Source organism: Rattus rattus, chromosome 6, assembly GCF_011064425.1.
Source record: "Rattus rattus isolate New Zealand chromosome 6, Rrattus_CSIRO_v1, whole genome shotgun sequence".
Taxonomy (NCBI): Eukaryota; Metazoa; Chordata; class Mammalia; order Rodentia; family Muridae; genus Rattus; species Rattus rattus.
The window spans coordinates 157,468,512-157,484,435 of NC_046159.1; positions in this window are offsets into that span (position 1 = coordinate 157,468,512).

Consider the following 15,924-nt stretch of genomic DNA (forward strand, 5'->3'; position numbering starts at 1 on the left):
ACAAAACAACAACACAACAACAAAACTCAACGAGGTGAAGCTGTGTTTTACGGCTTCACTCCAAGCCTCTGCATTTTACTCTCCATGTCCCCTTATCCCCGCGTCCTGTCCCCTCTCTCTTTTCTTTTAAAAATTAAGGCTGGAACTCGGTAGAATCAGCAAGTCAAGCCCGTTGCTTTGTCCTTTAGCCTTAGAGCTGAACGTGCCAGGCAGGCCTGTGCTTCTGGGTGGTTCCAGCGCACACCTCTCGGATTGTCAGTTAAAGGAGCCCAGGAGTTCTCCCCAATCGCCCTGGGTGCAGGGCCAGTCTGAGATCATCCTTGGACCGGTCCTTACAGTCAGTCCCAGGACTGGAGTGGGAACCCCGGGAGGAGAGTGGTCCTGGAAGGCGGCCTGGAGATGTCGGAGACCTGGAAGGGGCTGGGAGCATTCTTGACAGCTTCGCAAGGTGTGGGTGCCATGAAGAATGCTCCCTGCCCCCACTATCAAAGTACCGCGGTACTCTGTGTCTCCCTCAATAAAATTAATCCTTTGGAGGTGTGACCTGCGCCAAGAATGCCGCAGTGTTCAGACTACAAGGGCGAATATGTTTTTCAGATTTGGATTTTATGGTCGGATTAAAGTTTATTTTCCATAATAGGACACCTAATAAAACGCATAAAGCCGCCCCGGGCTCCAGCTGGTGGCCTCGTTTAACACTTTCACTTCGTAAATCACTTTAGGGCGCGCCAGGTGTGCGGCGCGGGCGCGCGGGGCCGGCGGTAGCAGCTCAGGTCCGCGCCCGCACCACCTCGAGTTCACTCGCTACTCCAGCCTCCCGGAATCCGTGAACAGCAGGAGGCGGCGCGGCGCGGCGCGGCGCGGCGCGGCGCGGAGTTGCGGAACCGCGAGGTTCCTAGCCGCACGGCCCCGCGCCGACCCCGCATTCCGTCGCCCGCGCACCTGCCGCCCCGCCCCGGGTACACATGGTGTCTGACAAAGCGCGTCTCCGATCCATTGTCCCGAGCGGCGCAGGGGCGGTGCGCAGGGTGACAACCCCCCTGCGGGTGCGGCCAGGGCTGGAGCGCGGTTTACCCAGCTGGGGAGGAACAAAGGCGCGCGCCTTATCTCCCCGGCCCGCGCAACCGATTCTGGGCAGCGCCGCGCGGGGTCAGGCCGGGGGCGCGGGGCGGGACCCAGGGCTGGGGACTGGGAAAGGGAACGACCTGCCCAGGGGCTCACGAAGAGGCCAACTCCGACCGGGGGAGTTCTGGACTGCTTAGACCAAGTCCTGAACCCCTTGTTCGGCAGCGTGCTAAAATAGGCCCCAGGAGCTATGGCTGCGGTAGCAGGGCTCGCTTTTGCTCTGGATTCGCCCTTAGCGTGTCCCTTGACCCTCCTAAGCTCCTGTAAGATCTGGGTGCCCTCAAGAGAAACGAGGAGATGAAGGGTAGAAGTGGACGAACGGGACCGGCATTGGCGCCCCTGGTTAGTGTTGAAAACCTACCTAATTTCATCAAGATGCCTGGAGGTTTTATATTTGTTATGTCTTAATTTTCCTGATTAAAATAGTCCTTTTAACCATAATATTTTTATGCTGGAATTCAAAACAAAAGAAAGAAAGAAGGAAAGAAAGAAAGAAAGGAAGAAAGAAAGAAAAAAACAAAATAAACAAAAAACCCAGAAAAGGGTCAGGGAGTGTTTGGGGCAGTTGTGAGTTCAGCTCTCAGCTTGGGGCTCCCAGGTGGTCACAGCATGCCTAGGTTAAGCCCTGGCTTAGCTGTCTCCTGCAAACCAGACCTCAGCCAGTTTGGGGGTTGAGGGGTGGGGGGCTTTCCTGCAACCAGAGGCACAACTCTCAGGTCTGGCTGGCTCTAGCTCTTCAAGTCAGAGGCCAACAGAGACAGGAAACTTGCAGTGTATTAAAAAAAACAACAATAATTTACAAGGGGAATGTAGACTGTCTTCATCACAGTGCAGACACCATGTCTGAACTCCCAGGGCCTTGGCAGTCCCTTTATGTTGGGACTTCTGACCATCATCCTGCCTTCTGCCTGTGGAAGAGCACTAGTTAATGGTCCATTTACTCAGTCCCTGCCTCCTTCATCCTTACTGCACTGCTCTCTGCACCTTAGATGAGGCTGTTACTGGTCAATGAGATACTTGCATAGACAATACAGCCAAAGCCTTGACTCTTGGTAGCTAAAGACAGCCTTACCAAGATGCCAGCAAATGATAGCAGTCATACCCGTTAGTCTGACCAACTCCCATCTAAATGAACAATTATCATGGAAAGATTTTAAGCTTCTCCTTGGGCTGCAAGTTGCCCAAAAGCTTTTATACATCAAGGGCCTTGTTGCACGGCTCATATTTTCTAGCCAAGCCTACATGATGAGTCATTGGCCTGTTTATCGTTCCCTAGACTTATTTCCCAGTTATTACCAACTTATTACCTGCCTTATTACCAAGCAGTTTTTAACCCAATGACAGTATTTATCCAGATCCCTGATACTGCCAGACAGAATACATATACTCTAAGTACAGCAGGCTGCGCTCTCCTGAGAAGAAGCCTCAGCTGCTAAGGGAGAGGTTTGCAAAGCCATCCTCCATGTGTGTGAAGGCATTGTGTTGAAGTCTTACTTGGCTGCTTGAGTTCAAGGACCATGTGATGGCTTGTGTATGCTCAGCCCAGGAAGTGGCACTATTAGTAGGTGTTGCTCTGTTGGAGTAGGCATGGCACTGTGTCTGTAAGACCCTCATCCTAGCTGCCTGAGAGTCAGTCTACCACTAGCCGCCTTCAGATGAAGATGTAGAACTCTCAGCTCCTGCTGCACCCTGTCTGCCTGGAGCTGCTATGTTCCTGCCTTGATGACAATGGACTGAATTTCTGAACCTGTAAGCCAGCCCCACTTAAATGTTGTTCTTATAAGAATTACCTTGGTCATAATGTCTGTTCACAGCAGCAAAACCCTAAGACAGACCATGTCTGAGAATATGTCAGGACTGGGATGGCTCAGAAGACATGTACTCCAGGTAACAGAAATTTATTTCTATCTCATGTGAACATGCTGTCCAGGGCTGGGATGGTGACCGCAACCTCACTGATGACCAGACTCTTATCTGGTGACTTTTCCTTCATGGGTCTGTACCTAGCCAGTACAGGGGTGTGGTTATGTTGAGTTACTTTACCTTGGCTGGAACCAAACGCCTGACAAAAAGTAACTTACAGGAGGAAGGTTTTATTTGGGTTTATTTGGTATTTTTCAGTTGAGTTTCTCTCTGTAACCCTGGCTGTCCCAGAGCTCCGTCTATAGACCAGGCTGGCCTGAACTCAGAGATCCACCTGCCCCCAAGCGCTGAGATTAAAGATGCACAACACCAGGACAGGCTGGCCAAGTACATAGCTTCCTTTTCCTTTTCATTCAGTCTGGAACCGTGAGTCTTTCCTTCTTAGATACGCCTCTTTGGAAATTCTGCACAAACATACCAAGAGGTGTATCTCACAGGTGATACTAAATTTGGTCTATGTGACAGTGACAATTAACCATCACAGGAGATAAGGATTGATATGTGCCTCCTCAGGACTTCAGTAATGAATCCGTCCATCCTACTGGCTGGAGCTCAACACACAACCACACAGAACTTCTCAGGATAAGAAAGGAGCTTCCGCTTTTGGTTCACAATGGACATGGCTGAACTGTGCAACATACATGGTGGATAAGAGAATATTGAGAAACAATATATTCTGTTACTGGTAACTGGTGTGGATCTTTGTTATTGTGTTAATTTATATGTACTTTTCTTTTACTGTGAGTGATGCCAGATGGCACTCCCACTTTCTAAACACCAACTCTGGGATCTGCAACTCATGCTCTGAGTGGCCTAGGACCCTCTGCCTTACTGCTGTGGTCCTGTTTTTTTGGTTTTTAATTTTTTTTTTCCCCGGAGCTGGGGACCGAACCCAGGGCCTTGCGCTTGCCAGGCAAGCGCTCTACCACTGAGCCAAATCCCCAACCCCTGTTTGTTTTTTTCAAAATAAGGTTTCTTGGCTTTCTGGAACTTGTCCTGTAGACCACACTGGCCTTGAAGCTCAAAACTGCCGATCTCTGCTTCCCAAGTGGCAGGATTAAAGGTATGCATTACCACACCTGAGATGCCTTAGCTGCCTTGGAATTGGCTCTCTAGAGCAAGTTTGACCTCAAACTGACAAGAGATCCTCCTGCCTCTGCCTTCTGAGTGCTGGGATTAAAGGCATGTGCTGCCACTGCCAGCTTTTGTTTTTAATGTTTCGTTTATTATTTGTGGCTCTGTGTAAGTATTCATGTCATAGCACACTCATGAAAATCAGAGGGCAAATTTGTGGAGTCGGTTTTCTCTTTCCACTTTTGTTTTGTTTTGAGCAGGGTCTTACTGAGTACTCCTGGTTGACCTAGAACTCCTAATAAAGACCAGACTGACCTCAAACCCACAAAGGTCTACTACCTGCCTCTCTTTCCTGAGTGCTGAGATTAAAGGTGTATGCCACCACTCCTGGCTCTTCTTCAAGTTTTATGTGGATTCTGGAGATTGAACTGTTTCAGGGGATCTGACTCCCTCACACAGGCAGGCAAAACACCGATGTATGTAATAATAAATTATATATATAATATATATAACATCCCATCTTTACATAGCAAGCTTTTAGTGTCTTTAAATTTTCAGAAAGACCTTGAGACAAGGGGTCCCAGAAACTGTAGGCGAACCTCTCTTGCCCTCCAGTTGCAGGCGGCTCTGTCATTACCAAATTCTAGCTTAGCACCCAGCATGCCAGGTGCCTCCCTTCAGGGGTGCCCTCACAGTCCACATCTAGTTCCGAAGGCCTTCTCCTCTCTATCTTCATAAAGCAAAGTAATTTGCTTTTAATGACTGCTGGTGTTTTCTTTCCCAGTTCTATTGGAGCAGATAACGTCTGCAGGCTTCCCTGCAGGTTAAACCACTATGACCTTCATAATCAGAGAACAGAAATAAATTATATTTGCTCATATATGTTGCTCTGTCTTAGGGCCTGGCTGCCTCTAATCGCAGACGGTGTGATAGTGTTTTGCTTTTATCAGGCCTCTCCCTCAAAGGCTACAAAGCATTTTATTATGCCATTAAGAGGAGGAGTGCCTCAGCCTCAGTTCCCACCGTGGCTACAGTGACACTTGGACTTCCGACCCTGGGACTCTCCCACGATGGTGCCAGGAGAGGGTGAGCAGAGCTCTATACCAACTGTCCAGTCCATGAGAGATAAAGCCTTCAGAACTGGGTGACATGGATTTGGACTTGAAAGGAACAGGAGCTAACAGGGAAGTCTACTTCCTGGGCTCTAAGCTGAACACTGGTGCTGGGTCCAACTTCTGTTATATCCCAGATCCCCTTTGGCTGAGCTGAGTCTCTGCTTGGTGGCAGGAAGCTGTTCACCAGTCTGCTCTTGTAAGTTCTGTTCCTTATCTGTCTCAGGGGAGATAGGCTAGGAAGGGTGTGGCTAGGGCAGGGTCCATGGAGACCACTGGGCCCCTTGTTTCTGGATGAAACAGCTTCTAGCAGGCCTGGAGGTGGTATGTGGTTCTGTTGAGATGTTTTAAATGTTGACTGAGGCCACCACAACACCAGAGAACTGGATGTGTCTGGGTTCTAAGGCAGCCCAGACCTAAACAACCTTCTGGAGGAACATGTTTGCCATACTGTGGACTATTTTAGCAGTACCTCTTTGAGGGAGCAGAAGGGTCCTCAAATGTTCATACACAAGTAACACCTGTGATGTAGCATGTCTGATTTGTGGTATGTGAGCCATGGCGACACATTCCCCAGGTAAGGAATGGGGTGGCAGATCCTGATACCCTCCTTAGGCCCAGCCTCCTGCTCCAGGGAGAGGCCAACACCTATCCACAGCGTAGCTCACCAGTAAGCCCTGCTACTGCTAAAGTGAAAACGCAGGGCTATCACTTAACCAGCCCACTCTCACCATTCACAGAGTGCTGGTGACCACCGACCACAGCGGGTAGCATCCTCTGGGGCCATATCCATTACTCAAATAGTGGAGGGCAAGGTCAACATAAGTCACAAACGATCATGTTGTGTTTTTGATGAATTAAATGAGTATTTTATACCTCAAGTGTAAGCCACCTGCCTTTCTACAGCCTCAAGCTCTGGATAAGTCCTTACCAGAAGTCTGGTTTGCTTTTGTGGGTTCTAGATCCTGCCTGATAATTTATACCTTTGGGCATTTGGAGTTGTTTATGTCTAGGAAATCGGAGTGGCTATGCAAAATTAAACAATAATAGTATTAATGGTTGTGGTCTCAGTTTTGTGATATGCCATCTCAGGTCCTGCTCACTGAGATGTTGGAGGCCAGGCTTGCCTGGGTGCCTTGAGTCTTGCCATGAATGTCGAGAGCATCTGGTCTTTGCCTTACTCTTACTAGTAATTATTTTCCTGGAGAAAAAGTGTACTGGATTACCCATCAGCTTTTAAGGATTATAACATAGACACTAGGCCTATGGCTGTAGCTTGTTTAGAGTGCTTATTTGTGATACTGGATTTAACCTCAGCATTGTGTAAACCATGGTGGTGTATGTCTAAATCTAGCTCTTGGAAGGTAAAGGCAGGAGGGTCAGAAGTTCAAGACCATCCTCCTCATTTACCCATATAAAGAAAAAGTAAAACAGACACTAATACAGACTCTTACAATGACACAACAAATCAGGTAGAGGAGTTGAGATGGCTTAGCAGATAACATGCTTGCATGAGGTCCTGAGTTCAATCCCCAGCACCCACATAAAATACCAGGTGTGATGGTGTATATTCATATAGAATAAATCCCAGGACTAGGGAGGTAGACACAGAAGGATCTGGGGCTTGCTGGCCAGCCAGCATAGCTAAATCAGTGAGTGACCCCATCTTAAAGACTAAGTAGACAGCTCCTGACACCCAAGGTTGATCTCTTCTCCCCTCAACCCCCTACACCAGGAGGGAGATAAATAGTTAGAGACTTCCCTAGTAGTCCTTCAGGAAGAGAACGAGGCTCTGTTCTCAAACCACAGTAGACACCCCTTTGTATGGATCAGCACCTACTTGGTGACCAATAGAGTACCAGGTCTTTAGAAAGACAGAGCAACGAGGGGCATTAAAGCACAAATGCCTGGGACACATAGGTGTCGGGTATCAGTGACAGAAGAACTACTGACAACTCAGACCTATGTGCAGCACAGCTTGTTCTAGGGTAGTTCCCATCTCCCACCTTGTCTACATAGATGTCACTAGCTCTCCCTTAATGGCAAATGTGCCTGCTATGGCAGACTCCCCTAGAGTTCTTCAGGATGGCAGGATCCACTTAGTTGGTGGACCTTTCTACTATTCTGAGACAACCCCCACCAACCATAGACAAGCCAGGGCTGGTGGTAACCTTACCAGCACCTCTGTCAACAGGAACTGTGACAATAATGATCAGTACAGAGAACTAAGAACAGCATCTTGGCTAGTCTTACAGTGTAGGGCAGTATCCCTGGGGACCTCAGCCCCATTGGCAGTAGGGAATACAAGGGATGATTGTTCTCATAGGATAAGGTAGCTCAGGGATTCTGTGGCCTTGAGTTGGGCCTCCGATCAGTACAGCCTAGGTCTGATGTGTTTGGTCCCTCCTGGACTTGACACTGTCTGGTGGCCCATAGTCTGTCCTCTCTTGGCTGCAGTGGCACCACAGAGGCTTCAGACTTTCCTTTCAAGTTAATTAGTAGCCCACAGACTATGGAATGCCTTTCACTAATGTGCAAACTACACCCCACATATAGGCCTTGAGCTGCAGAAGGGAATTCTGGGACCTCAAGATGGCGCTGGTGGCTGTCAGAGGTAGGCAAACCACATGCACCTTTCCTCCCACCTGGCTTCACTACTGCAGGCTAGGGATTAAGCCTCAGGGAAGACAGTCTTTTGTGTGATTGCTTTGGTGGCCTGAGATCAGTTGGGCTTAGTATTTGCTGGGAGACAGTAAGGGTGTAGGGAGACACACACACACACACACACACACACACACACACACACACACACACACACAGAGAGAGAGAGAGAGAGAGAGAGAGAGAGAGAGAGAGAGAGAGAGAGAGAGAATACATGTACGTGCGTGTGTGTATACATGTGCTGTGTATATGAGTGTAGGCATACATGTGGAGTCTAAGGACAACCTTGGATGTTAGTCTTTACCATTTACCTTGTTTAAAACAGGCTCTTCTGTTGTTTAGCTTAGATTATACCAGGCTGGCTGGTCTCTGATTATCCAAGGATTCCGTGTCTTTTCTGATAGCAAGATGGGAATCTTGCTTCGAAAACTAGTACTTCAGATATGAGCCATCACACCTATCTTTATTGTGTTCTGGGGATTCCAACTCAGGACCTCACATTCTACTGAGTCATCTCCCCAGCCACTGACTCGGGCCAATAAAGTAGGAGAAATGACAGATAAAACATAGCACACACATACATACATACATACATACATACATACATACATACATACATGCAGGCAAAACATTCATACATGTAAAATAAATATATCTTTAAAAAAATTCCCAGCATGGTAGGATAATTTAAAATGTGAGGCATGGTGTTTTATTTAAAAGAGAAAGGAAAAGTTAACATGACATTTGAACCCCATTTTAGGGAAAGTGGCTGGCTATATACATAACCCAGCCACGAGCAGTATAGGACATGTGATACTCCAGTGCTGTGATGGTACTGAGGGCATAGAAGGCTGCAGCCATGGAAGAGGCAGGCTAAAGGTCAGGAGTGAAGAGGGGTGATATCTGTTCATTCAGAAAATAGTGTCAAAATGTATATAAACTTGCATATGTAACTTTATATGCAAGTATATATAAAAGTGAACATGGTTAGCACGGCAGACTGTGAGCAACTGCAGAACTAAAATTAATTAACAAATAAAAGCAATAAACTGCTCTTTTCTTGGAAACACCAGAGAAAGTAAAATGAAACTAACAGCTCATTATCAAGAACCATCGAGACCTTCAAAACTGCAGTTGTGTTTCTTTCCTCTGTCACCTTGACCAAGTTTGTGTAGTTGCCTTTCTCCCTTAGGTGCTGGGATAACTGACAGCCAACAAGCCTGTCAAGGAGTACCTGACAGCTTGTTTACATGGAAGGAATCAGACCATAGCCTACTCTGAGGTGGTCATTACCTTCAGAAACTATCCCTGATACTGTTGCAAATGCCAGCTGGGGACCCAGGGAAGGTTGGTAGCAGCCATATTCTTCTTTGGACCTGACTTGTCCAAAGTCACAGTTGCTCAGCCTGGGCACAGCTGCCTTCCAGTGGGGCTCATGCTATACTGTTGTCTTCAGAGCCACAGCCCTGAGATCACCCTTCAACCTGGACCTCGTCACACTGGACCCAATGTCCCCTTTTACCATCTCATGCAAACATAATTTTTCACTATTATCCTACTTTATTTAAGACAAATGTACCCTTTTCATGAGCTCTACCTCCAAACAGCCAAGTTCCTACAACCATTGTGATGTAACCCCGTAACACAAGGCATAAAGGGGAGGAAAGGCCAATGCCCCTGGCCTGACACATGGATTTTTAATCCCTCTGTGGTCAAATGGACTCATAGCCCAAGCGTTCCAACGACATGTTTTGTTTTGGTTTTTTTTAGGCACAAGGCTAATGAGGCTCTGAAGAGGACATAGCCAAGTCCTCTCATCCCAGAATCTGCATTCCGCATGTGTCTCACTTGATTGGCCAACTGTGGTCTACGTCTAGCTGCTGGACCTGCCAGAGGTTCACTCATAGCACTCTTTCCTCCTGACTTTACTCTCCTCTAGGGATCCTAGATGCTGGAGGTCCACAGGGTCCTCCCAGAGGTGGAGTGGTGAGGTCTGCCTGGCCCTGACCACCACAGATTTCTCAGGTCTGAGAAAATGCAGTGTGTCTCACACCTAACTATCCTTTCTCTACCCTCCCTCTCTTCAGCCTCCAAATTCTGAGCAGTGTCCATTACTGCAGTGGTGTGGTTTGCTTTCATGGTTTGTGTTGGGAGCTGGGGCCCAGAGTGGCAGTGTGGGACCCATAAAGTAGGGCCTTGGTGGGAAGTCGTGCCAGGTGCTGCCCTGGGAAGGTATGGACGCTGGTCTCCTGCAGTGATACTCTGTGAGTGGGATTCAGGTATGTATTCATCTACTTTGCAATTTCTTAATCCAGTCACACAGATGCAGCTAGCGGAGGAAAACCAGAGCAAGAGCAGAGCAGAGATCATTCCAGCAACCTTCAAGGGAATATGGCTGCTAAGCAGAAGCAGAGGCCACATCACCCTAAGAGTCCCAGTCTTCCCACCTCATCTCTTCAGGAGCTCCTGTGATTTCAGCAAAAGCAGGTTGCTGCAGGGGAAGCTGGAAGTTATCTCCACAATCGGCCTCAGGGCTGACTTATAGGATGACCTTGGGAGTTCTAATGATCAGGCTGTTGTGCTGGAAAATGTACCACCAACTTCAGAAGAGCTGCAGAGGTGTAAGCAAGCAGCAGGCAGCCTATGTTCACATATCTGCCTCCATAGTATGTTTGAGACAGACATGGAACTCTGGGTGTCCCTGACTCTGATCTGAGGTGGAGCAATGGTGAGTGAGCACGTCTGCCCCACCTTCCAGCTGTACTCATGCAGGTATCCAAGCTTGCAGCTCTCATCACATCTGGAGCCCTTAGTGATCAGAACCTGGAGGGTGGGGTGGAGCTGGCACACCCAGGTGTCCACAGCTCCTAGACTGACTTACCAGCTGCTACCAGCAGATGAGTTCTGTAGTCTGTCTTGTCATCCTCTGACCCCTAGGTCACTACTTTGTGTAATGTCTATACAGTTCCTGCCATACAGCCTCCCTTCCACCCATCCTCCATGACTATGAGACATGGTTCCACCGGATGCCCTGGCTGGTGGAATTCTGGAAGCTTGAAGTTGGGTGACTTGGGGTCCATCCTGACCCAGCCCTGTTAGTCATGGTAGGCCAGAGAAAGGAAGCAAGCCACATATGGTGAGTGTAGACAGCTCCAAGGTTGTAGGAGAGGGTGATGGCCTCAGGAGATGCTTACAGAGTGCAGAATGGTGCTGTTAGAAGAAAGGGAAGTTGGAAGACATGGGTCCTGCATCTCAGTCAAGCCAGGAAGAGGCAGGCAGTTTTAATGTAGTTTCTCATGATATGTCAAGAGAACAATGGGGGGAAAACAGGGAGACCCCGGGGCATCTGTGCCTCACTCAATCTCAGTAGCCTACTGAGATGGCAAAAAGGCAGGCCTACATTCAAGGTGAGGTGAGGGACCCTCTGAGAGCCATAGCCTGCTGGCTTTAATGTACAATTCCTGGCACATGTATCTCCATTTAATCAGAACCACACACACTCACACAGCAGCTGCCCTGGCAATAAGCCATACTTTCACAGCTGTGGCACACCAGAGAACACATCTGGTTTACTGATAAACAAGAATATTTGGAGTTTCAAAGGTTCCTTGTCTGGAATATGTCAGAAGGAAACAGCACACAGTAAAACTTCATGATTATAATGGTTTGTTAAAAGTAATTTACAACCCATAAATTAGGAGGACGGAGGGAGGGCTCAAGTGGAATACAAACAGAAACAATGGTGTTATCTTCATTTCAGACCATGGAAAGGAGAATCAGTCTCCAACTCAGCATCAGGTGCTTTGGCTCTGCCCACTTTTCACCAATCCCAGAGGACCCGGAAACACATCTTGAACTAATCACAAAGCTCTCTACAGTCTTTCAGTCTTTCAACCTAACAGCACTTTGTGTAATGTATGACTGGGCAAGTGCATGTTTATCACACAGAAGGGAACCAGAGATATAGAATGTGACTGCTAGAGTGTTGGGTGGGCATCTGAGTCATCTATGTGAAGCCAGGCTTAATGCATTCATAAATGTCATGCATAAACACACTGATACACATGACATTCACAAGATTCCTTCCCTATTCTGTAAAGGGGATAGGAAGAAAACCTGGTATCTCAGAAATGAGTGGCACACTGTGCCAACCTGACATAGCTAGAATCTCTGAGAGGAAGGAATCTCCAAAAGATGGTACTGGAGCTGGGCACAGCACAGAGGCACATAGACTTCTGAGTTCAAAGTCAGCCTGGTCTACAGAGCTAGTTCCAGGACACGCAGGGCTACACTAAGAAACCCTGTCTCAAACACTCTGGAGGTGGGGCTAGGGGTGAGCATAAAATGGCAAACAAGCCAGGGCATCTCCTGACCAGTGACTGCTGTGTGAGGGGCCAGGGCATCTCCTGACCAGTGACTGCTGCGTGAGGGCCAGGGCATCTCCTGACCAGTGACTGCTGCGTGAGGGGCCAGGGCATCTCCTGACCAGTGACTGCTGCGTGAGGGGCCAGGGGCATCTCCTGACCAGTGACTGCTGCGTGAGGGCCAGGGCATCTCCTGACCAGTGACTGCTGCGTGAGGGCCAGGGCATCTCCTGACCAGTGACTGCTGCGTGAGGGCCAGGGCATCTCCTGACCAGTGACTGCTGCGTGAGGGGCCAGGGCATCTCCTGACCAGTGACTGCTGCGTGAGGGGCCAGGGCATCTCCTGACCAGTGACTGCTGCGTGAGGGCCAGGGCATCTCCTGACCAGTGACTGGTGCGTGAGGGGCCAGGGCATCTCCTGACCAGTGACTGCTGCGTGAGGGGCCAGGGCATCTCCTAACCAGTGACTGCTGCGTGAGGCCCACTCCACTGTGGGCAGTGCCAGAGGCTAGTGTTCCGAGTGCTCTAAGCAGGCAAAGCAAGCCAGTGAGCAGCATTCCTTCTGGCCTCTAGGTTTCCGTCCTCTGTGAGCTCCTGCCTTGACTGTCCTCAGTTCAGGACATGTAAGCCAAATGAGAACCTTTTCCCCAGGTTGCTTTTGATCATTGTTTCATCATAGCAATAGACACACACCTATAGTTCATCTCAGAAATGAGTGGCACACTTCCATACTTACAGCTCTGTGGTGGTTTGAATGTGACTGTCCCCCAGAGGCTCATATATTTGCATGTACCTGAACCCTGGCTAGGATGGGTGTAGAAGCTTTTTCCAAGTCAGGTTAGTAAAAGCAGAAAGCATCTGCTTCCTAAGACACAGGACAATGACGCAAGGCTTGAGAGCACACTGACAGCAAGCACCAATGAAATTAAATTGAGCTCCAGAGGCATAACCTGAGACATGAGGGCGGCAAATAGCCTAACAAGGCATTATAAGGATCTTAAAGCAGCTCACTGATCTGCAAAGGAACACAGCAAGACCACCAAGCAAGGAGAGTAACACCTGAACAAGGCATTATAAAGAGAAAGAAACCTCAAGAGCCTTAGAAATTCAGAACCAAAGAACACGAATACAGGAACTATGGAATTCCAGGGAGCGTCAACAGCGCACATAGTCAAACAGAAGACCCTGCAAAGCTCTCAGCACATATGGAAACTATCTATCTACTGAACGAAAAGACAAGGAATAAAAAGAGCAAAGAATCCTACAGGAGCTGGGTGGTGGTGGCTCACACCTTTAATCCTAGCACTTGGGAGGCAGAGGCAGGTGGATCTGACTTTGAGACCAGGCTGGTCTACAGAGTGAGTTCTAGGATAGCCAGGGCTACACAGAGAAACCCTGTCTCCAAAAACAACCAACCAAATAAACAAAACAGAAAAACAAAACCAAAAAGAATCCTACAGGACTCAGGGTAGCATGACATATGTTAAAACACATAGCACAGGATCCCACAGTGTGAGGGAGGGGCTTTTAAAGAGAAGTAACTGAAACTTTAAAGCTGGAGGCTAAGTGAATCCCCAGATCATGACAAAGAACCCTAAAGAGATGAGGTGGTCTTGACTGAGACATCTTACAACCAAACTGTTCAAAGAGAGAGAGTCAAAGAGAATTGTGGAAGCATCGAGAAAGGAGACTACCAAGGACCACCTTCCCTCTATAAGACTGCTAAAGTCCTTGGCAGAAACTGCAGGCCAGAGGACAGTGGGATGGTATGCTAAAAGGACTAAAACAGAACAAAACACTAGCCTCTTAGTTCTAATTTCATTTCTGTTGTGATAGAAGACCCTGACAAAAGCTGGGCAAAGGATGTGAATGAGCTTTTCTCCGAAGTAGATATAAAATGGCCAACAGTAGTGTGGAATCAAAGCCACAGTGAGGTTTCACCTCACACTTGTCTGTATGGCTACTGCTGAAACAAGGGAACATAACAAGTGATGACAGGGTTTGTATTGTGTGGTCTGGATGAAAATTGGTACAGCCAGTATGCAAAACAGTGGAGAAGTTCCTCAAAAAGCTAATAACAGAAATGCCATAGGGTACAATAAGCCCACTGCTAGAACTGAGGTCGGAGTGCCAGAGACATGGCATTCTTGTGTTCACTGCAGCAGCACTCCCCAGAGCCTGACTTTCTACGGATGGGAGAATGGAGAGAGAGTGCACTGTTCAAATACACACTTAGCTTTCTCAGACAGAACAGTCCTATCTTATGACCACACGAATGAGATGGATGGCACCGTTAAGTGAAGTGAGAGGCAGAAACACAGTAGACCTCACCTTGCCATGATCTCTAAAACAAACTCAATAGCAGAAAAGGATGGTTCCTGTCAAGGGCTGGTGGCAGTGATGTTCCAGGGTACCAACAGCAATGGAGGAAGTTGTGGCATTACACTTCAAAGCACGGGGACCACAGCTAACAGCTGTCTCATGTACTTAAACACACCTGACATTAAGTGACTACCTGAACGCAAGCCACAGTAATAAGGGATGGGAACGGACCTGAAATACAGAAGACACAGCATGACCTTAATGATGGTGACAGTTTCATGTGGGCACGCTTATCCCCATCTCATCAAACTGCATTCACTGAAGCTGCGTAGCTGTTTGTATGTCATCACACAAAGTGCCTTAAAGATGACTAAACAATTACAAGTACTTGCTGCTCTTCCAGAGGACCCAGGTTCACAGCATTCACACAGCAGCTTGCAACATACACATAAGCAAAACACTCCACATATAAATAAACCCAGCCAAGAGAATTCGTTGAGAAATGAAATCCTTTCCGTGAAAATTTTCCTTGAAAAGCACACTTGAATCAAGCATGGCCTACATTAAGGTAAAATAGGGATCTAGGAGTACACAGTGATAAAGGGGGTTCTGCTTCTTAATGTAGAGTAAGATTAACACATTAGAAATAGAAATATCACCTCAGACACTGTCCATCTAGAGTCAACTCAGAAGGCTAATAACCCTCTACACGCAGCTGTCTCCTCCATTTGGACATGGCCATGGCTTCTTGGTATCCAATGTTTTGTTTTGTTCAGAAAAGTCACATGATAAAGGGAAGAGTCTGGTGGTGAACCAAGTATGAACATTCTTACACTGTGTCAGCAGCTTTTGGGATGGATCCAAGCCAACATGCCATGAGACAAGTCAGCCTCAGTGTCAGTGGTGGTGACACACTACAGAAAATAGCTTAAAAGTCATTTATTTTTACATAAAATTTACACTTTTCTTTCTTTCTTTTTTTTTTTTTTTTGGAGCTGAGAACCGAACCCAGGGCCTTGCGCTTACTAGGCAAGCGCTCTGAGCTGAATCCCCAACCCCAAAATTTACACTTTTATTTTACAGATAAAATTCCCCCTTTAAAAAGTGATTCTATACATGTTTGTTTTTGTGACAGGTTCTTTAGTCCTGGTACTTACTGAGGACCAGGCTGGATGAGAACTGTCAGTGATCTGTTTGCCTCTGCATCCAAAGTCTGGGATTAAAGGTGTGTGCCACTGCACCAAGCTTATACATTAGTTCTTTTACTATAAGAAGCACACTGACACACACACAGAGTTGGGTCTGACATGGTGATATATGCCTTTAATTCCATGGGGTGGGGT